Here is a 24,761-nt window from a genome sequence, read left to right as displayed (position 1 = left end):
AGAATTGAGTTGAGTAGCCACAATCAAAGTCTTATCTACTTAAATTGTTAAACTATGGAATAATGACATGGAAATTTGGTATGAATGGGTCAGAATTTAACATTTTTTTCCTGATGTTTCCTCCCAATTGTGTTCATGTATGTTGAGAGTGATTGTAACAACAATAGCAATAGCTAACCCTTATTAATCACCTGGTATATACCTGGAAATTTTAAAGAGATTTATACTTAACATATTTCAGCTTTAAGGATATCTACAGACCTAGGTTACCATTATTATCCCCATCTTACAGATAAGAAAAACAAGGCACAGATATTAAATGACTCATCCAGGTTCAAATGGATAATAACAACAATAAACTCCTATATAGCACTTGTTTAGTGTTTTACATATATTAAATCATTTAATTCTTACAATGATCTTGTGGATTGAATACTATTATTGCCTTCATTTTAGAGATAAGGAAACAGAGGCACACTAAATGTATCATTTTAGAGCACTTTTATTCCTTAAATACTTCTAAGTTAATGAACCAATTTTAAGGGTTTTAACTTACATAGGAGGTATTCTTATCTCAATTTTTCAAAATTTCAGTATCAGTTTGATACTGCCAGATTCATCTTCCTTGAGGGACTCCCTGACCATGATAGTCTTCTTCCAAGAAAAGTTCAGTGACACTCAGTTGCTAACTGGCCAAATTCCAACAACTTACTGTGGCCATTCAGGTCTTCTATGACTTTTCTCCAATGTGTATTTCTAGTTACTTTTTCTACTGTGTCTCAACATGTACTCTGAGTTCAGTCAAATTACCATAGGTGTAACGTTCACTAAAACTAATTGTTCAAGGCTTTTTAAGCTCTCTGGCTTTCCAATTTAACTCTGGCCACCTGAAAGGCTGTCCTCCATCTCCACTTGTCAAAATAGTCTTTTCCTTTCAATTTCATATATCAACTTCTCTAGCAAGATTTCCTTTAATTCCATACCCATACATGTTGCCTCCTTTATTTTGAAGATGTCTTGTGGAGCATATCACAATTTTGTTTATATTAGTCTTTCCTTTCTTCCATATATTTTTCTTAAGGAGAAAAAAATGCTTACATGGAAATACAGTGAAGGATCTGATATTATTTGTTGGGTGATTTAGTATAAATGCTATGTTACTCTGAATTTCTTTCCCTAATTGTTTGATGAAAGGCAAACAAGTGGAGATGTTATTTTTCAGGTTAGAGTATTCTTTCCCTCATATTCCTGAAGGTCCGTTTCTCAGTTTTCCCTTAGTTGTCCTTGTGTAATGCTGGGAAGGGCTGTGATGTAAATAATGACAAAACTAAAAAATGAAAATAAGGGAAATGGAGCTTGTTTAGTGAGATAAGATAAATTCTATTATCGAGCCATACCATGTGCCAAACAAAAATCCTTGTTCTCATGGAGCTAAAATTCCAGTAGGAAGCAATAAGCAATAAACATAATAAATAAATTAAGCCTTAGACAGTACTATGAAAACATAAATCAACATAAAGAATTGGTCATGGCAGAAGGTAAGGAAAGGTAGCTATGGTCTGCGTAGTCCTCGTTGGAAAGGTGATAGCTGAGCTAGAAGAGCTGTCCAAGAAGGTTTCCTTTTGGATTATTTCTTTTAAAAGGAAGGATACTGCTTTTCTATTGATAAAAGAAGGAAAGAAAGAAAAAACTTCTTAGCTTTGGTTCAATGGAATGTAATGATAGATGATTTGAAACTATTTGACATTCTTTGTCACTCAAATAAATGCAAAGTATGAGTCACTGGATTTTAGCTATACAGTTGACCCTGGAACAACATGGGTTTGAACTGCATGGGTTTACTTGTATGCAGATTTTTTCAATAGTAAATACTATAGTACTACACATCTAGTTGAATCAGTGGATATGGAACCAGAGGAACGATGGATATGGAGGGCCAACTGTAAGGTATGTGCAAATTTTTGACTGTGAGGAGAATTGGCACCCCTAACCCCCACGTTGTTCAAAGGTCAACTGTATAGTCTTTTAAAGGCTAGGTCAGATGCATGGTGTTGTGGGCTAAATTGTGATCCCCACCCACCAATTCATACACTGAAGTTCTAACCCTCTGTACCTCAGAATGTGACTAGATTTGGAGATGGGGTCTTTAAAAAGGCAATTAAGTAAAATGAGGTCACATGGGTGGGCCTTAATCCAATATGACAGGAGTCTTTATACAAAGAGTAAATCAGGACACAGATAACACACAGACTGAGGGGCATTCATGTGAGGACACAGCAAGAAGGTGGCCATCTGCAGGCTAAACCTGCCAGCAACTTAGTCTTGGACTTCTAGCCTCAAGAACTGTGAGAAAATAAGTTTGTTATTTTGTTATGGCAGCCCTAGCAAACCAATACACCTGATTATATGCTAGTTGGAAAAAAAGGGACCATAAAATCCTTAAAAGGTTTTGAAATAGGCAGAAGTTCAGATTGATTATGAAATTTAATCTGTGTTTTGCACTAACAGCTGCTCTGCAGAAAGATTTAGCCTTGGAAGTTGAAGATATCAATACCAAGCATGGTAGACAGCCTCCAAGATGGCCCCCAGTGATGCTTGCCACTTGATATTTATGTTTTATGTAGTTTTTAGTCATAACTTTCCTGTGTGACCAATAGAACACTGAAGAAGTGACAGTGTATTTTTCACAGGCTAGAGCCAATCACTGGCTTTGGGGGAAGATAACTACAATGCTTTATAGTCAAGCAGTCCTATGTAGAGGTCTACATGGTGAAGAAATGAGGGCTTCTGCCAACAGTCAACATGAACCATCTTGGGAACAGGTTCTCCAACCCCAGTCAAGCCTTCAGATGGCTGCAGCTGGCTGACATGTTGACTTCAATCTCATAAAAAAAACCCAAGCAGAGTATTCCATTATTCCATTCCTATATATATCAGCAACTGCTCATGAAGTAAAACATCAGTAAATATTAACTAAAAATTATCTAAGTTTTCAGGTAACATGTTGCAGCAATAGATAACTAATATACCAGGGATGAAGTCTAACATGCTTTCTCTGCAATATACAGATGTACTCAGTTTGTCTGAGTTTATCTCAAAATACAAGAACTAGAAAAGCTTACTTATAGTTCTTACATCCTCGAAATAACTTCACTAATATCCCTACTTAGTTTGGCTCATCACAGTTGCTCTGGTGTTCAGGTGGTCAAACTTTCAAACAGATCTCAATTTTGATGTCCTTTTTATCTCTAGCTTTTAGGTTTCACAGAGTACTGTCTTGTGAAAGCTAAAGGATAGAAGTAAGGTGACAGCCATTTTGTAGCATACACACACCTTCCCCAAGTTATGTTTTCCCAGTTTTATTGAGATGTAATTGACATACATCACTGTAAAATATTAATGTGTACAGTATAATGACTTACATATATTGTGAAATGATTTATCACTATAAGTTTAGTTAGCATCTGTCATCTCAAATAGACCTAATAAAAAGAGAAAGCAAATTTAAAAAGAAAAGAAATTTTCCTTGTGATGAGGATTCATAGGAATTACTCTCATAGCACTGCTATATGATATATATGAATGCTGTTGACAAAGTCATTGTGATATATAGTACATCCCTAGTACTTATAACTGGAAGTTTGTAGCTTTTGACCACATTTCTCCTAACCCTCTCCTCCCCCTGTGTCTAGTAACCACAAATTTGAACTCTTTTCCTATGATTTTTAAAAAGTTTTCACTTATAAGTGAGACCATAGCATTTGTCTTTCTCTGACTTATTTCACTTAGCATAATGATCTCAAGGTCTAACCATATACTTGCAAATGGCAGGATTCCCTCATTTTTTATGGCTGAATAATATTTCATTATATATATAAAATCTTTATCCATTCATCCATCTATGAGCACTTAGGTTGCTTCTATATCTTGGCTATTCTAACGCTGCTTTGAACATGGGGGTCAGGATATCTTTGAGTTAGTGTTTTCCTTTCATTTGTATATACAGTTGACCCTTGAATAACACGAGGCTTAATCTATGTATAACTTACTTACCCCCCTATTTCTGCAGTTCCTCTGCATTCACAGATTCAACCAACCATGGACCATGTAGTACTATAGTACTTACTGATGAAAAATATCCTTGTGTGAGTGGACCTCTGCAGTTCAAACCCATGTTGTTCAAGGATCAACTGTATTCCCAGAGATGGAACTGCTGGATCCTATGTGTATTTATATTTTTAATTTTTTGAGGATCCTCTATCCTGTTTTCCATAGTGGTTGTACTAATTTACAATCCCAACAGTAGTGCACAAGAGTTATCTTTTCTCCATATCTTCACCAGCATTTGTTATCTCGTGTCCTTCTGATGACCATTCTAACAGAGGTAAGGTGATAGCTCATTGTGATTTTGATTTGCATTTCCCTAATGACTAGTGGTGTTGAACATCTTTTCATGTGTCTGTTGGCCTTTCCTATATCTTCTTCAGAGAAATATCTATTCAAGTCTTTTGCCCATTTTTAAAATGGATTATTTGAGGTTTTGTGCTATTGAGTTCTATGAGTTCTTTATATATTTTGGGTACTAATCCATTATTGGATATATGGTTCGCAAATATTTTTTCCCATTCCATCAGTTGTCTTTTCACTTTGTTGATTGTTTCTTTTGCTGTGCAGATAATTTTTAGTTTGATGCAGTCCCATATGTTTATTTTTAATTTTGTTGCTTATGCTTTAGGTGTCATATCCAAAAAATACCATTGCCAAGAACCCTAACAAGGAAATGCTTTTCTATGTTTTCTTCTAGCAGTTTCATGGTTTCAGGTCTCAAGTTTAAGTCTTTAATCCATAATGAGCTTATTTTTGTGAGTGGTGTAAGATAGGGGTCTAGTTTAATTCTTTTATATGTGAATATCCAATTTTCCCAGCACCATTTACTGAAGAGGCTGTCTTTTCTCCATAGAGTATTCTTGGCTCCCTTGTCAAATATTAGTTGACTTATATCATTGGGTTTATTTCTGGGCTTGCAGTTCTGTTCCATTGGTCTATCTATTTTTATGCCAATATCACACTCTTTTGATTACTGTAGTTTTATAGTATATCTTGAAATCAGGAAGTGTGATGCCACTCACTTTGTTGCTCTTCTCAGGATTGCTTTGACCATTTGGGGTCTTTTATGTTTCCATTTCAATTTTAGGAGTATTTTTCCTACTTCTGTTAAAAAAAAAAAAGCCGTTGGAATCTTAATAGGGATTGCACTGTATCCCTAGATGGCTTTTGGTAGTATGGACATTTTAACAGTATTAATTATTTCAATCCATGAACACAGGACACCTTTACATTTATTTGTGTCTTCTTCATTTTATGTCATTAATGTCTTGTAGTTTTCAAAGTAGAGATATTTCTCAAGTTTATTACTAAGTATTCTATTGTTTTTGATCTCATAAATAAGGTTTTCTTTATTTCCTTTTCAGATAATTCATTGTTAGGGTATATAAATGCTACTGAGTTTTTTTTTTTTTTTTTTTTTTTTTCTTTTTGCGGTATGCGGGCCTCTCACTGTTGTGGCCTCTCCCGTTGCGGAGCACAGGCTCCGGATGCGCAGGCCCAGCGGCCATGGCTCACGGGCCCAGCCACTCCGTGGCATATGGGATCCTCCCAGACCGGGGCACGAACCCGTATCCCCTGCATCGGCAGGCGGACTCTCAACCACTGCGCCACGAGGGAGGCCCGCTACTGAGTTTTGTATGTTAATTTTGTATCCTATACGTTTACTGAATTTGTTGATTAGATCTAACAGGTTTTTGGTGGATCCTTCAGGATTTTCTCTACATAAAATCAGGTCATTTACAAATAGAGACAATTTAATTTCTTCTTTTCCCATTCTGATGCCTTTTATTTCATTTTCTTGCCTGATTTCTCTGGCAGGAATTCCAGTACCATATTGAACAGGAGTGGTGAGAGTGGACACCCCTGTCTTGCTCCTGATCTTACAGGCAAAGCTTTCAAACTTGCACCATTTAGTGTGATATTAGCTGTGAACTTACCATATATGGCCTTTATTATGTGGAAGTGCATTCCTTCTATACCTAACTTTCTAAGAGTTTTTGTCATAAATAAATGTTGAATTTTGTCAAATGCTTTTTCTGGATCTATTGAGATTATCATATGGTTTTTTTCCTTCTATTAATATGTGATTTAACACTGATTGATTTGCATATGTTGAACTAACCTTGTATCCCAGGTAAAAAAAAAATCCCATTTGATCATGGTGAATGATTCTTTTCTGTGCTCCTGAATTCAGTTTGCTAAGTATTTTATTGAGAATTTTTGCATATATATTAATCAGGGATATTGGTCTGTAGTTTTATTTTCTGGTGGTGTCCTTTTCTGCCTTTGATATCAGGCTGAGGTTGGCCCTGTAAAATGAATTAGAGAATATTCCCTTCTTTTCAATTTTTTTTTTTTTTGGAAGGACAGAGGATTGGCATTAATACTTCTTTAAATATTTGGTAAAATTTACCAGTGAAGTCCTCTGGTCCTGGGCTTTTCTTTGTTGTGAGGTTTTTGATTACTGATTCAATCTTCTTACCAGTAATTGATGTATTCAGACTTTCCACTTTCCTTATTCAATGTTGGTAGTTTGTATGTTTCTAAGAATTTTTTCACTTAATTTTAGGTTGATCAGTTTGTTGGCATACAGTTGTTTATGATAGCCTCTTATGGTTTGTTATATTTCTGTGATATAACTTTTAAGAATTTTGGTTTTTGGTCATGTTTTTCCCCTGATTAGTCTAGATATAGGTTTGTCCTTTTTGTTTATCTTAGTTTGGTTAATCTTTTCTATTGTTTTCCTAGTCTCTCTTTCATTGATTTCTCCTCTGATCTTTATTTTTCCCTCCTTCTGCTAACTTTGGGCTTAGTTTGTTCTTCTTGTTCTTGTTCCTTAATATGTAGAGTTAGGTTGTTTATTTGGGTTCTTTCCTCTTAATATAGGCACTTATTACTTCCCTCTTAGAACTGCTTTGCTGCATATCATAAGTTTTGGTATGCTGTTTCCATTTTAAATTTCCTCTTTGATTTCTTCTTTGGTTCATATGTTCACTAGAGATTTTAAAATTTCTATGTATTCATGAATTTTCAGTTTTCCTTTGGTTACTGTTTTCTAGTTACGTACCATTGTGGTCAGAGAAGACACTTGCTATGATTTCAGTTTTCTTGAATTTGCTAAGACTTGTTTTGTGGCATAACATATGATCTATCCTAGAAAATGTCCCTTGTGCACTTGAGAAGAATGTGAATTCTGCTTTTGTTGGATATAATGTTCTGTATATGTTTGTTAGGTTTATTTGGACTATAGTATTGTTCAAATCTACTATTTCCTTATTGATCATCTGTCTGAATGATCTATCTTTTGTTGAGATAGGGTATTAAGAGTCCCCAACCATTATTGAATTGTTGTTCATTTCTCCTTTTAGCTCTGTTAGTCTTTACTTTATGCATTAAGGTGTTCCATTGTGAGTGCATAAATATTTACAATTGCTGTATCTTCATGTATTAACCCCTTTGTCATTATTTAAAGCCTTCTTTGTGTCTTTTTACCATTTTTAAAGTTTATTTTGTCTTCTATAAGTATACATACTCCTGTTTTTTGTTTTGTTTTGTTACCATTTGCTTAAAATATTATCTTATCCCTTCACTCTCAGTCTATGTATGACTTTAAAGTTAAAGTGAGTCATTTTAGAAAGCATCATTGGATCTAGTTTTTACATCCATTCAGCCATTCTGTGTCTTTTATCTGGGGAATTTAATCTGTTTATGTTTAAAGTAATTTCTGCTAAGTAAGGACATACTATTGCCATTTTATTAATGGTTTTCTTGTTACTTTTTGATTCACTGGTTTTTGTTTTTTATCCTGCTGCTTTCTTTATGTGTGTTCTGAGGTCTTATTAGCACAAGACAGTGTGCTTTGACTTCTGTATCATGTTCTTTTATGTAATTAGTACAGGTTTTACCCTTGTGGTTACCATGAAGCTTACATAAAATATCTTCAATTATAACACCCTGTGTTAAACTAACAACAACATAACTTCAATAGAATTCCTAAGTCTTAGACTTTTAGTTCTCCTCTCCCTCACATTTTAGGTTATTGATGTTACAATTTACATAGTTTTTATATCATGTAACTAATAAATTTATGTTATGATTGTTTTTACTACATTCCTTTTAACTTTTAAGCTAGAGATGTAAGTGAATTACACACCCCATTTCCTTATTACAGAATCCAACCTTGACTATATATTTAACATTGCTAGTGAGTTTTACAGAGCTTCTTATATATGTGTGTGTGTATATATATATATATATATATTTTTTTTTTTTTTTTTTTTTTTTTTTGCGGTACGCGGGCCTCTCACTGTTGTGGCCCCTCCCATGGTGGAGCACAGGCTCCGGACGTGCAGACTCAGTGGCCATGGCTCATGGGCCTAGCCACTCTGCAGCATGTGGGATCCACGAACCCGTTTCCCCTGCATCGGCAGGCAGACTGTCAACCACTGTGCCACCAGGGAAGCCCGCTTCTTATATTTTTATGATGTTAACTAGTGTCCTTTTATTTCCACTCAAAGAACTCCTTTTAGAATTTCTTGTAAGGCAGGTCTATTGATGATGAATTCCCTCAAACAAATTTTGTTTGTTTGGAAAACTCTTTATCCCTCCTTCATTTCTGAAAGGCATCTTTGATGGGTATTAGTATTCTCAGTGACATATTTTTTCAACAATATTTTGAATATGTCATGCCATTTTATTGCCTGTAAAGTTTCCGATGAGAAATCTGCTGATAGTCTTATGGGGGTTCCCTTGTATATAACTTTGCTCTTGCTGCTTTAAAAATTTTTGTCTTTGAGTTTTGAGAATTTAATTATAATGTATCTAAGTATAGTGTTATGTGGTTTTCAACCTATTTTGGATTCTTTGGGCCTCTTGGATCTGGATGTCTAATCTCTTCCCATGTTTGGGACGTTTGCAGCCATTTATTGCTTTAAATATACTTTGTGCCCCTTTCTCTTTCTCTTCTCCTTCTGGAATTCCCATACTGTATTTCTTTCATTATGTCCCATGAATACTATAGGCTTTCTTCACTCTTTTTCAATCTTTTTTCTTTTTGACTCTCTGGATAATTTCAATTATCCTTTTAGGTCACTGTTTCTTCTGATGGTTGAGTCTGCTTTTGAAACTCTCAATTGAATTCTTTAGTTATTTTATTTTTCAGCTCTAGGATACTTTTTTAAAAGTCCTATTTCTTTGTTGAATTTCTCATTTTTTTCATGCATTGTTTTCCTAATTTTGTTTAATTGTTTTTCTGCATGTTCCTGGGGTTCACTAAACTCTTTTAAGAGAACCATTATGAGTGTTCATAGATATCCATTTCTTTAGGATCAGTTATTAGAATTTTATTACTTTCCTTTGGTGGTATCATATTTACCTAGTTTTTCATGATCCTGATTCTTTACATTGGTAACTGCACATTTGAGTAAGTGGTCTCCTCTTCCAGACTTTGCAGATTTGCTTTGGCAGAGACAGTTCTTCACCAGTCAGCTCAATTTGGGTTTCTTGATATGTCTGCTGGTAACATCCTTGGGTGGGTGGAGCCTGCTATTAGAGTCACTTTGGGGGCAAGGCAACTGTGTGAGCTCTAAGTTTGGGGGTCAGAGGAGTGCCACTGGCTAAGAACAACTGGATAGCACTGCTGATTTGGTTTCCTGCTCAAGTGAGAGAGTAGGATAGGCTTTATGATTGTCTGGATTCTCTGGTCAAGCTTACTAGATAGTCAGCACTAGGTACTATACTCAGAAGTTGGTGGAGCCATGAATTAGCTTCCCTGTGCTGCTGGGGCAGCAGGATGGGAACCAGGACCTACACAACTCATAGTTTTGGGACCCAAAAAAAGCAAGAGTGTGCACTGAATATCCTGGTCAGGTGAGGCCACGAGACTTGCTCGGCAGACAGGGAAAGTCAGAGGCTCTTCTTTCTATTTAAGTGCCACTATAAGCAGGGCTGTTGGACTGGCTACCCAGCTTCCTTGGTTGGGGGTTATGAAGGCTGTATTCAGCAATAAGTGGGACTACAAATAAGTTTCTTTGCCTAGGCGCAGCAAAAGAAGCCACTCCAAGGCCATTAATGCTCTTTGCTTGTGGTCTTGACTCAGCTGACCCATGCCCCAAGTTCCCTGGATAAACAGGGCCACTGGCTTTGCTCAGGGGCCCTTCTGCCTCTTGGTCTAGCATTGTTGGGTTACACAGCTTCTGGGTGTTCTTGTCAGACCTTCCTGTCAGATGGGGATGGAGACCATGCTCTGTAGCTGGAAGGGCTGTAACTCTGGTTCCGGCCTCGGTGGGACTGGGATGGCCCATTTCATGTAACTAAGCCCAAATTTTCCTAAATAGGCTTTCTGTTTGAAAGGGGCTGGGAGCTGCTGTTCACGCAAGCTGAGGATATGACTCACTTTTTCCTCCTGGATATGGACAGACCAGGCTCCAGGGCTGGCAAGATTCCTCATTTGGGGGACCTATATATACCCCACTGAGTTCCTTGGTCAGACTCTGCCCCTGACTTGGTTCTGCAGATGATCAAAGCCATTAGTTGGGACTACTATTTGAGCTCTGCAGGAAGGAACTCAACCTGCCATAATCCAAGTGCTGGTTGTTGGAAGCGCCTAACCCCTTCTCAGTCTCTCAGATTTAAAGGGGTTGAACCCTGCGTATTCCCCTGCTATCTCTGTGTGGTGAAACCACAATAGGGGCTCCCATGAAGTGAACCAATATGCTGAGTGAGGGGAGCTAGGTGTCACCCTTGGGCTCTCTTTTCCCACTGGGGGAAGCATAGCCTCCTGTTGGAGTGGTGCTCTGCTGGTCTGGGGGAGGGACAATGCAGTCAGGGTATAACCATTCCTCTTACCTTTCTAATACAGTCTGTCTTGGTCTCTGTAGTACAGTGGAGTGCTTCAGCCTCACTCCCACATTAGTTTTTCTTGTGTGGGGAGCTAAGTCAGGAAGAAACCATGCCACCATTTTGGTGACATCACTCTCCTTCTCCAAGTTCTTTAAATCAAACTTAATTAGGTGCTACTGTGAAGGGAATTTGCATGTGTAATTAAAGTCCATAGTTATTTTACTAAGTAAATCAAATGGGAAACTATCATAGATGGGCTGACTTAGTTGGACAATCTTTAAAATAGATCTTGAGTCTTCCCTGAGTAAAGAGAGATTCTCATCTGTGGACAAAAATGTTTTAGCTTGTGCTCTTGGGGTTACAGCCTGCTTGTGACCTTATCTTTCTGCTATCTGCTCGATGGATTTCAGACTCATTTAGTCAGGTCCCCACGTATGAGTAAGCATATTGCTTTTAATGAATTCCTTAATATAGATATATCCTATATATCTATCTACCTATCTATCCATCCATCCATCATCTATTCATCTATTATATATATAAATACACACACACACACACACACACACACACACACACACACACATATATATAATCTCTTCTACTGGTTTTGTTTCTTTGGTTGAACCTTAAATGATATACTTCCTAAAAATAAATAGGTTTCTTCTTTTCTGTTAAGATTGTACAAATTGTCATTCGATTTAGTAACCCAATCATATCTTAGCAATCAACTTAAATCAATTTCCAAATAGTTAAGTTGCTATGTATACACTTATCTAGAAGTTTTATAAAATTCAAATTAATTAACTCTAGTGAATTATACATTTCTCTCATGATGAATGTTCTAAGAAGGAAAGATTCTGTGAATACATTATCCATTTTCTCAAAAAGAATGAATATTAAGCCAAAAGAGTAGCATGTGTATTCTGGGAAAATAAATTGTTTCTAAGGTCAGTAATTTATTCTTCTTCCATTATCAAGCTCAGATCCCTCCAAACTTGAAACAACAAAAAATGTAAATCAAATTTACTTTCACCTTATGTATGGCCCTCATTCCTCTTCTTCTCGGGTTTCTCAGAAGGAGTGGCCTACATTTATAGTATCCTTTTTTTTTTTTTAATTTTCATTCATTCTTCAGCCATTAAGAGTTAGCTTTCATTTTTAAAACTCTGAAAAATTGTTCCTAACTTCTTGTCATTAAATTTAATGGTCATATTTAATGACCACCTTACTCAACCTCTTAACATTATTCAATAATACTTGATATCTCCTTTCTTCTGGAAAACCTCTCTTTCCATTGGCATCCATGACATCAGAACATTCTGGTCTTCCTGCTGTTTCCAGATTACTCTTTCTCTGACCATTTTACTGGCTCATCAACCTCTGGCTATACTTAGGTCCTCAAAGTCCAGTCCTAATTTTCCTTATTTCTAAATTATTTCCTTGAGAGTATTATCTCACATGCATGGGTTCTATAACCAACCAGATGCCAATAAATTTGAAATGTATATCACCATTCCAGGTCTGACCCTTTTATCCAACTGCTTCTTCATTATCTCTACTCAGGTATCTCAAAAGCACGTTTAAGATAAAGAGTCCAAAATTTAACAAGTGATCTTCCCCTAAGTTTTCCCTCCTCCAGAATTCCCACTTTAGTCAAGAACATTGTTATCCATTTGCACAAGTTAAAAATCTGAGAATACTTCTCCTATCTCCTTTTGCTTCACTTCCTCCTTCCCAGCCCCACTATCATACTTATCACTATGTTCTGTTAATTTTGCAATCTAGAATCTGACTTCTCCTCTGTATATCCTCCACTCCCAATCCAACTTCAAGCCACCTTCATCTCAATACTATACTGTAAAAGCCCCCTAATGAGTCTCCATGCAACCACTGTTGCTCAACACACTCCAATTCATTTTTTATACTGTATGCGAAAAACATGTTTTTCAAACCCTACATCTCACCCTATTACTTCTATACTTAAAAGCCTTCATTGGTGGCTTAGTCACCTATATCTTTATCACTTTTGGCCATTATCTCTAAATTTGTCTGTCCCAACAAACTTACCTTTTTCATTTCCCACTTCGAGGACTGGACATGCCTGCCACACCATCTTTAATCAGCACCTTCACCTAATTACCTTTTCAGCTTTATTTGGATTGTATCTCAAATGACATTCCTCAAGGAAGAATTTCCTTATGTCCATGATTAGATTCTCCTGTCATAACCTCTCAAGCATCGTACATTTAAAAAAAAAAATACTGATAACTGTGTGCTCCATGAGAAACTGAGGTGTTTTTCATCTTTGTATTTTCAAATGCTATAATAGGCCAAATACATGGTAGACACTCCAAAAGTGCTTGACGTATAACTAAATGAATGAATGAAGCACCATTACAGTGTCCCAGATGGTTTCTGCTAAAGTATTAGTGTTGAAATATGACAAGAATCTTGTGGTATATGTGAAGAGTATAACCTTATAGATTTCCATATTTATCTTTCTTAATCGTATTTACTTGCATTTGCACAGTTTCTAAATCACACACTGATTTTTTTTAACTAGAGTTGAAAATTCAGCCCATGATGTGAAAAATAAAGCTGTGCTGTCTCTACTTAGCATCATCACCAAATCACAAATTCTGCAATTAGAAGTGAAACTTTGTATGTGATGCGTGAGAATATCCAGCTTGTTTATCCATAGTTTTATTGCCTCTATAGATCTTTTGGGAGTAAAAACAGTCTTTGCATTTATAAGTAACTGACACAAAAATACACAGCAAGCAGAAAGAGGAAAAAAGTTCCATCTTTGCATGACTCATAGTTAAACCTACAGTTTACATAACCATCAGGCAAGATTTTTAATTACCTATTCCAAATTTGTTTATTTTTTCCTCTTGACTATCTGATGAATGCCAGTCAACAATTGCTAATTAACTTACCTTCTAAAATATGTATATATGTATATGAACTCTTCCAGGTCCTGGAGTTTTAGGATGGTTGTTTCTGTAAGCAAAAGATAGAGACTGAATGTAACTTGGATTATATATGAGAAGAATGACATTTTGGATCAATAAGACCCTAAATACAATTTAAAAATCTTGAATTCCAGGTTCTTGGAATTTCAGTCATCAACTGGTTAGATCATAAGATATCCATTTTTTTTTTTACTGGATAAAGCCAATAGAATTATTCAAAGGGCTGGATGTGTCTTCAGAAGTTCCAGATGTTGCAGTGATATAAAAGTCCAGCACTGTCAAAATAATGTGGAGTATCCTAGGTCCGAGCTTTGAAGCCATTTTGCTATCACTTTGATGCCAGCACAGAGAGCTTAAGAATTTTCACTTTATCTTCTTTCCCTTGTACCCTTCATTCTGCCTTCAGTAAGATGCAGGGGATTGGAAAAAATGGCCTCAAGTAAACTGATGGTATCTTTTTGTTTCACATTTGGGCCTGAGTTCTCAGACTCTTAGAACTATTTCATATGCTTCTGTATAGTAGAATTCTGACAGGGAGTATGATTATTTTGTAGGAACAAGTCAAATGCTATTGGTGGGAGTGTGTGTGTATATTTGACAGAGCAGTCATAGGCCTGAGAGCTAAGTATCTGCCCTGGAAAGAAGCCAGCTGTAGGTCATGCTTTGTAGGGGGCTTATATAGTGGGAATCAGAAAGGAAAATGGGGCGCCTGTGGAAATCTTTAAGTTTGGCATCTAGGGTGCAGGAATATCTTACAGCTGAAGGTGTAATCTGGTTTTCTGCTCTACCAGCCCATCTGCATCTCCCTAGATACCATATGGATTTGATCACCAAGAAACACATAGCACTGCTACTGTTCTGCCATGCTATAGGCTCCCCTTGTAAGAACAGGTATAGACAGGTAATTCAAGGCACAAACTCCTTTCTGTGATTGAGCTTGGAGGAGGCAAGTAAAAAAGGTATGTATTGAGGTCTAAAGTTAACTCATCAATTTATGTAAAAATGAAACCAGATGATAAAGGTGGTATATGTGTTGGCCTTAAAATGGTTCCAGTGGAGTTTCCTCAATGGAAAGTTCCTCCTTCTAGCATCACAATCACCTCAGGGGTAATTTTAGAGCAATAAGTGGCTGTTGTCTCACAAATGTCCACAGTTTAAGGTACTTTTAAAATCAACCTGTAAAACATCGTAGGGTTATCCACAAATGACTACATTTATTGATACTTACCCATAGTCATAGTCACATATTGGACTTTCATTTTTCTCTCCATGTTAAGTAATAAACTTCCATGTAATACTGTGAACTTTCTACCTCAGAGCTAGGAACACATTATCTTGATTCTTTAGCAGGAAGAATGATGCTTTGAAGATAATAGACACTGCTATTCATTACCTATTAGAAGAAAGAATGAAGAAGACACCATTATTAAGGGGGCATTTAATACTTTTTTGGTGGTTATATTGAATCAGTCTTGTCTACATGCTGAAAATGTTTAACCTCTGCTCAGTGAATGTGAAATAAAGAAATAAGCAAAACTAGCCAACCAACTGCTTAAATTGACTCATTTTATATCAGTTTGATTAAGCAGTTCATTTGTCTCCAGCTGTATAGGTGTTGGGCTGAGACAGTTTAAGTTCAAATTCTGACCACCAGCTATGGGGCAACTCAAAATCACAGTATAGCTAAAGTTTACAAACTAGACATTGGGGATTATGCTATTTTCTGATGCATAATAGTAAACGTGCATATAGTATCACTCATCCCCAAATTCATAAGATAAAATGTTTTTCATAAAGACCAGAATGTCCTTTTGTGTATTTCAGTTTTTATAGGATATGAGTGGCTTGTGGCTCATACTGAGGACTGTGGCTCATGGTCAGCCATAAAAATAAGAGAATTCTGACCACCGACTTAATGAGAAGTTCAGGTCAGAACTGAATTTAGATGGCTACCTTTTGATGACAGATTTTACTTTACATTTGTCAGTTTATTCAGTGTCCTGAAATGTTCTTGTTTGTTTTATGCCACATTGTGTCCTTGTGGAGTTGGGATATAACCATGATTTCCTTAAGAATTCTGGAATCGGAATCACTAGGAAGTATGATAGAATTAGGATAAAAGTTGACTCTCTATCTTTCAAAGGTTTCCCAAAATCCTGAGATGATTTTATTTTCTTTGGTGAAAAACTCATCTCTGAGATTATATCTGAGCCATTAGATAAGGCTGGCATTAAGCAATGTCCTGATTATTTAAGCTTATACATGTACATGCAAATCTATTTGTTAGGAAGCGATCTGACTTAAATGAACTGCAACCACCTCATGTTCATTCAGGACACAAAACGTACAGCCGGCATTTTCTATTCTTTTCTCAGATAGCCTAGGCAGAAGAAACACTAGTGTCACTGAGAAGCTAAATGTTTTATGACCAACTTGTTTATACTATAATTATTACATTTGTGTTTATTACCTTCACAACCCACTGCTGAGTATTGTGGAGGATTCGATATATAGAGAGGTAAGACTTCCAACCTCAAACAGAGAAGTCTAGCAGATAAGTCTTTCTCACAAATAGCTATAAAGCAATTCAATGCGTGTTAAGTGCTAAAAGAAAAGTAGGACAAAGTGCCAAAGTGATTCCATGGTGGGATTAAAAAAAAATCCCAACTAATACACTTTGGAAACAAGTCTGTTGGATCCTACACACACACACACACACACACACACACACACACCTGTATGACTGATGTTCTCTAAAGCTATTATTCTGCAGAATACTATTCTAGAATGTTCTTAGGTATGTTGTTGATCATGAAATACTTCTGTTAAAAATGTTTAGAAAATGCTAAATTGTGTATAAGGAGACCACTTATTCTCCCATCTTCATGTTTGTACTAGAGAGTATTGTAAGAGGTAATTGAATAGAATACCACCCCCCTTCCCCCCACCCCTCTCTCTCTGGTGCCTGTTTCCCCTTGCTTTGCTTTCCCCCTGTGAACCTGGCATTTATTGATACAAGTTTTTCAGATAATTGGCTGACTACATCAAGGGGCAAATAGGCAATGCTGACATTGTGAAGCAGCTTTGAGGTTCTAGTTATGTTTTTGAATCCAGAGAAAGCTGTGCACTCTTTTTTAGGAGTTATCGAATGTCCACTAATAAACTGACACTTGGACCCTCATTTAACTCCCATATCTGTACTCTGTTAAAACCCAGAGGAGAGCAGGAGTAATCAACTGACACTTCAAATCATGACTAGGCTAATCAAGTTAAACAGCTTTGTTTGTTGCAGGACTCTCTAGGTCTAGCGTTAGGATAACGTATATTGAGAATATTTAAGTAAGGTATTGGGTTGACCAAAAAATTTGTTCGGGTTTTTCTGTAAGATGTTATGAAAAACCTGAATGAACTTTTTGGCCAACCCAATATTTAGTATATAGTATTAACTGAAAAAAATGTGCAACCTAAAGATTGAGAATTATGTTTTATTTGGTGGACTTTACTGAGGATTTAAGCCCAAGAGTCACTCAGAGACTTGTCCAAAGAGGTAAGGGAAGAGCCATAATATATAGGAGTTTTTGGAAAAACAAACAAAAAAATATAGTCAGAACATCAGAATATTACTGCTATTTAAAGAAAACCAGACATCTCAAGTTACTGAATTTAGTACTGTTTTATGTATGGGAAGATGCAAGGTTCTGGGCTCATTGAAATTAATCCTTTGGTATTCATCTTAACTATTTAGGGCCAGTATCCTGTTTTTCTCTATCCTGAACCCCTCAGGGAACACTGTTGGGGGTGACTGCATTGGCTGATGACTTGATGGCCTCAACATCCTTTGTTTACTGAAATGGCAGGTGACATTCTCTGTCTACAACAGTATTTCCTGAATCTGGGGATTTTCCACAAATCAACTTGGAGTAACTAGTAAAAAATACTCGAGAGCTATAATAATAGCTACTATTTACTAGGCACATACTAAGTTCCAGAAACTGTGTTAAATTTTTGGTAATATAATCTCATTTGATTCTTAAAATAGTCCAGCAAAATAGGCATTGCTATATAATCATTTTGCAGATAATGAGTTAGTCTGAGAAGCTAAGTAACTTGCCCAAATTTAGAAAGCAAGTAAGTGCCAGAGTGGTAATTCAAACACAGATCTTTCATATTCTAGGATTCTCTGAAACACTACATTATAACCTGGAATATATTTGGAAAATATTTGTGCATAAGGATACATGTCTTCTTTGGGTTATCTTTCAATTATATGAAATTTTCATAGGGATGTTAAAAATGGTAGAAAAGGCTGAGAGTTTGGTTGAATTCTTGCTTTAGTTTTCATATGCATTAGGACAAAAATTAAGCTTCCACATAAAAATATAAGTCTGGTGGCTGGGAAAAAGATATCTATTCCTTCTTTTCAATATTGGTAGCAGTAAGTATTACCTATTCAACTCCACAGGCAAGGAGAAAAAATAAAGGGGAATATTTTTGCATTAATTTCTATGTTCCAGTCAAGATTTAGACATATCCGCCAAGAAGATATAACTGAACAGTGTTTTAAGAGATTGCTTATGAGAAAGATCAATGATAATTTAGAGTGAGTAATGTATTCCATGGAAACAGCATAAAATACAAAACTAATTCTGAACCGTGGCATTCTAGGTCTGCTCCTGCGATTGACTTTTATTTTGAAAATCACTTACTGATTTAGTCGCTGTTCCAACATTTATGAAATGAGGAGACATTCTCAACCTTGCAAATTCCCCAGGTGCAGCAATGTACTATGCTCAGCTAGGGAGAGGAAAACAATGTTCTTTGTTCCACATTACTGATTCACCAGGGGCAGCAAGTGTTGTGCCTGGCAAGACAAAGAAAACTATATCAGTAGTGTTACCATTTACATAAGATCTCAGAGAGATTCTTCAAGGTACTGGAAACTAGAACTTGGAACAGCATACTGAGGGCCATCAAAGAGGAAAGATTACCATGAAACAGTTAAGACTAAATTGCCAGATAAACATACATGCTTCCTCAAACTGCTTTGCAGTAATGGCAACTTTGTACATAACTTTGGTGAATGGACACAAGTTGAGGGCTTTAGGAAAGGTTTTGACTTTCTTGATTGAGGTGCTGCCCCTTCCATCTTCTTCCTGTCTTGAATGTGGAAATGATGTGTGGAGTGTATCAGCCATGCTGCCATCATGAGGCAGAAAGCTTGTGGATAAAAGCCAAGGAAAGACAGAAGGTAACTGGTACTTGATGGTGTCACTGAACCACTAAACAAGCCCCGGATCACTTGTCCCCGGATTTTTTTTTTTTTTTTTTGCATGAGTAATGAGGCACAAATGTTATTATCTAGTTTAAATCATCATTAGTTAGGTTTTCTGTTCCATGTCACCAAACACATTTCTAACTTTATATGTTGGGAGACATCTCTTCATGGTCTCTGTCATTTCTGCAAGCAGAGACACTGACTGCTTTGTTCCAGACTATCTTTTCAAGGATGCTTGAATAGTATATAGCCTTGGAAAATAAACATAGTAAATCCTCCCATAGCAAAGGGAGATTTTTTACGGTTCAGTGTAATAAAGATAATGCTTCCTTTTGGAACAAAGTTCAAATACTGTCCATTATAAAAGGTTCAGGTTTTTTAAGCTTGAGGTTCCTTTCTTATAACAAAACCCACTATGTATGCTGGTGTTACCTGCTGTATAGTTAAGGTGCTATAACCAAATACAGTAGACTGGGTGGCTTAAACAACAGGCATTTATTTCTCACATTTATGGAGGCTGAGAGCTCCAAGAACAAGATGCCATCAGATTCAGTATCTTTGGAGGAGGGCCCTCTGCCTGGTTTACAAATGGCTGCCTTCCTGCTTTATCCTCATATCTCACATGGTGGAGAGGGAGGGAGAGAGCTTTGGCTTCTTTCTTTTCTTATAAGGACACTAATCCCATCATGGAAGTTCCACTCTCATGACTCTGTCTAAACCTAATTACTTCCAAAGGCCCCACCTCTGAATACTGTCACTTTGGGGATTAGGGCTTCAAGATAAGAATTTTGAGGAGCCACAAACATTCAGCCCATAGCCCTTGGTCCTATTCATATGCCTCCACAGGACTTGAGGTTAGGACAGCTGGTGAAAATGCTAATACCTTACCTACTGCTATTGTTGTGAGTAAAAAGTACTTTGTCAAAGACCCAGGAGTCTTGTATCTTCTGCTTGCATCCATGAAACTGACAGTATTACTTGTTAGCTTGCAAGTAGGGTTAAACATCAGACTGAGCAATTCTCAACAAAATGATTTTTTTCCTTCCAGTTTTATTGAAATGTAGCTGACATACAGCACTGTATAAGCTTCAGGTGTACAGCATAATGATTTGACTTACATATATTATGAGAGGATTACCACAATAAGTTTAGTGAATATCCATCGTTGCATACAGATACAAGATAAAAGAAACAGGAAAAAAATTCTTTGTGTTGAGAACTCCTAGGATTTGCTCTCTTAACAATTTTCATATATATGTGTATATATAATATATATAAAACATACAACAGTGTTAATTATATTAATTTTGTTGTACATTACATTCGTAGTACTTATTTATCTTGTAATTGGAAGCATGACTACCTTCATCCACTTCTGCCTTCCCCTACCTCTTGCCTCTGATAAACACAAATCTGATCTCTTTCTATGAGATAGTTTGGTTTTATTCTTGGAAGTATAATTGACCTACAACACTATGTTCCTGGTGCACAACATAGTGATTCCATATTTCTATACATTACAAAATGATCACCACAATAGATGAGTCTATTTACCATGTGTTACCATACAAAGATATGACTACCTTACTGACTATATTCCCCACTCTGCATCATTCCCAGGACTCATTTATTTTACAACTAGGAGTTTGTACCTCTTAATCTCCCTTACTTATTTCATTCATCTGCCACCCCTGTCCCCTCTGGAAACCACCTCTTTATTTCTGTTTCTATGATTCTGTTTCTGTTATGTTTGCTCATTTGTTTGGCTGTTTAGATTCCACATGGAAGTGAAATCATATAGTATTTGTCTTTCTCTGCCTGACACATTTTACTTAGATAATAATTTCTAGGTCCATCCATGTTGTTGAAAATGGCAATATTTCATTCTTTTTTATTGCTGAATAATATCCCATTATATACAACATTTTCTTTAGCCATTTATCTATTCATGGGCACTTAGGTTGCTCCAATATCCTGGCTGTTGTGAATAATGCTGCTATGAACACTGGGGCACATGTATCTTTAAGAATTAGTGTTTTCATTTTCTTCATATCTATACCTAGGGATATAATTGTTGGATCATATGGTAGTTCTATTTTTAGTTTTCTGGAGAACTTCCATACTGTTTTCCACAGTGGCTGCACCAATTTACATCCCTACCAACAATGTATAAGGGTTCACATTTCTCCACATCCTTATCGACATTTGTTATTTGTGGTCTTTTTAATGACAACCATTCTGACAAGTGTGAGGTGATATCTCATGGTTTCGATTTGCATTTCTCTGATTAGTGATGTTGAGAATCTTTTCATGTGCATATTGGCCATCTCTATGTCTCCTTTCGAAAAACATCTATTCAGGTCTTGTCAATTTTTAATTGGGGTTTTTTTTTTGATATTGAGTTTTATGAGCTGTTTGTGTATTTTGCATATTAATCCCTGACCGGTCATATCATTTGAAAATATTTTCTCCCATTCAGTAGGTTGTCTTTCGGTTTTGTCCATGGTTTCCTTTGCTGTACAAAAGATTTTAAGTTTAATTAGGTCCTACTTTATCTTTTTTAAAAAAGATTAATTAATTAATTTTTGGCTGCCTTGGGTCTTCACTGCTGTGCACAGGCATTCTCTAGTTGTGGTGAACGGGGGCTACTCTTTGTTGTGGTGCACGGGCTTCTCACTGAGGTGGCTTCTCTTGTTGTGGAGCATGGGCTCTAGGAGCATGGGCTCAGTAGTTGTGGCATGCGGGCTCAGTAGTTGTGGCTCGTGGGCTCTAGAGTGCAGTCTCAGTAGTTGTGGCACATGGGCTTAGTTGCTCCACGGCATGTGGGATCTTCCTGGACCAGGGCTCGAACCCCTGTCCCCTGCATTGGCAGGCAGATTCTTAACCACTGAGCCACCAAGGAAGACCCCACTTTTTTGTTTTTGCTTTTGTTTCCTTCACCTTAAGAGACAGACTCCCCAAAAATATTGCTATGATTTAGGTCAAACAGTATACTGTCTATGTTTTCTTTTAGGAGTTTTATGATTTCTGGTCTTACATCTGTGTTTTTAATCCATTTTGAGTTTATTTTTTATATAGTGTGAGAAAATATTCTAATGTTATTCTTTTACACATAGCTGTCCAGTTTTCCCAGCACCACTTATTGAAGAGACTGTCTTTTCTCCATTGTATATTCTTGACTCCTTTGTCATAGATTAATTGACCATAAAGTGAGTGGGTTTATTTCTGCACTCTCAATTCTGTTCTATTGATCTATGTGTCTGTGTTTGTGCCAGTACCATACTGTTTTGATTACTGTGGATTTGTAGTATAGTCTGAAGTCAGCAAATGTGATTTCTCCAGCTCTGTTCTTTTTTCTCAAGATTGTTTTGGCTATTCAGGGTCTTTGGTTTTTCTGTATAAATTTTAAAATTATTCTAGTTCTGTGAAAAGTGCCACTGGTAATTTGATAGGGATTGCATTGAATCTGTAGATTGCCTTTGGTAGTAGAGTCATTTTTAAAATGTTAATTATTCCAATCCATGAACACAGTATAACTTAACATCTGTTTGTGTCATCTTCAATTTCTATCACCAGTGTATTATAGTTTTCCAAGTTCAGGTCTTTTACCTCCTTAGGTAGATTTATTCCTAAGTGTTTTATTCTTTTTGATGTGATTTTAAATGGGATTGTTTCCTTAATTTCTCTTCCTGATAGTTTGTTGTTAGTGTCTAGAAATGCAACAGATTCTGTATATTAATTTTGTATCCTATAACTTTGCCAAATTCATGGATGAGCTCTAGCAGTTTTTTGTTGGTATCTTTAAGATTTTCTGTGTATGGTGTCATGTCATCTGGAAACAGTGACAGTTTTACTTCTTCCTTTCCAATTTGGATTCCTGTTATTTCTTTTTTTTTTTTTTTTTTTTTTTTTTTTGTGCGGTACACGGGGCTCTCACTGTTGCAGCCTCTCCCATTGCAGAGCACAGGCTCCGGACGCGCAGGCTCAGCAGCCATGGCTCACGGGCCCAGCCACTCTGCAGCATGTGGGATCTTCCTGGACCAGGGCACGAACCTGTGTCCCCTGCATCGGCAAGCAGACTCTCAACCACTCTGCCACCAGGGAAGCCCGGATTCCTGTTATTTCTTTTTCTTGTGTGATTACACTGGCCAGGTCTTCCAATACCATGTTGAATAAAAGGGGTGAGAGTAGGCATACTTGTCTTGTTCCTGATTTTAGGGGAAATGCTCTCTGCTTTTCACAATTGATTATGATGTTAGCTGTAGGCTTAATGTATATGGCCTTTATTATATTGAAGTATATTTCCTCTATGCCCACTTTCTGGAGAGTTTTCTTTAATCATAAATGGATATTGAATTTTGTCAAAAGTTATTTTGTGTTTATTAGATGATCATGTGGCTTTTGTTCTTTAATTTGTTAAAGTGGATTATCACAATGATTGATTTGCAGATATTGAACCATCCTTGCATCCCTGGGATAAATCTCACTTGATCATGGTGTATGATCATTTTAATGTATTGCTGGATTCAGTTTGCTAATATTTTGCTGAGGATTTTTGCACCTATGTTCATCAGTGCTATTGGCCTATAATTTTCTTTTTTTGTGATATCTTCATCTGGTTTTGCTGTCAAGGTGATGCTGGCCTCATAGAATGAGTTGGGAAGCATTCTCTCCTCTGAAATTTTTTGAATTGTTGAGAAGGCTGGGTGTTAACTCTTTTCTAAACATTTGGTAGAATTCACCTCTGAAGCCATCTGGTCCTGGATTTTTGTTTGTTGGGAGTTTTTAAGTTACTGATTCAATTTCATTACTGGTAATTGATATTTTTTATTATTGATAGTTTTTATTTCTTTCTGGCTCAGTCATGGGAGATTGTACATTTTTTGGAATTTGTCCATTTTTTCTAGGTTGTCCATTTTATTGGCCTATAGTTGTTCACAGTAGTCTCTTATGATTATTTTTGTATTTATGTGGTGTCAGCTGAAACTTCTTCATTTATGATTTTACTGATTTTGGGCCCCATCTCTTTTTTTTTCTTGATGAATCTGGCTAAAATTTTATCAATTTTGTTTATCATTTTAAAGAACCAGCTCTAAATTTCATTGATCATTTCTATTTTTTTTCCTTTTAATCTCTACTTCATTTATTTCTGCCCTGATCTTTATTATTTCTTTCCTTCTACTAACTTTGGGTTTTGTCCATTCTTTTTTGTAATTCCTTTAGGTGTAAGGTTAGGTTGTTTGAGATTTTTCTTGTTTCATAAAGTAAGCTCAGTCACTTTAAACTTGCTTCTTGGAACTGCTTTTGTTGTGCCCATAGATTTTGGATCATTGTTTTTTGTTTTCATTTGTCTCCAGGTATTTTTAAATTTCTTCTTTGATTTCTTCAGTGATCCATTGGTTGTTTAGTAGCATATTGTTTAGTCTCCATGTGTTTGTGGTTTTGCAGTTATTTTTCTTGTAGTTGATTCCTAGTCTCATAGCATTGTGGTAACAAAAGATATTTGATATGCTTTCAATTTCCTTAAAGTTACTGAGGCTTGCTTTGTGGTCTAGCATGTG

The sequence above is a fragment of the Mesoplodon mirus genome (genome assembly GCF_964341445.2).
Source record: "Mesoplodon mirus genome assembly, chromosome: 5".
Taxonomy (NCBI): domain Eukaryota; kingdom Metazoa; phylum Chordata; class Mammalia; order Artiodactyla; family Ziphiidae; genus Mesoplodon; species Mesoplodon mirus.
This window is presented reverse-complemented; position numbering follows the sequence as displayed.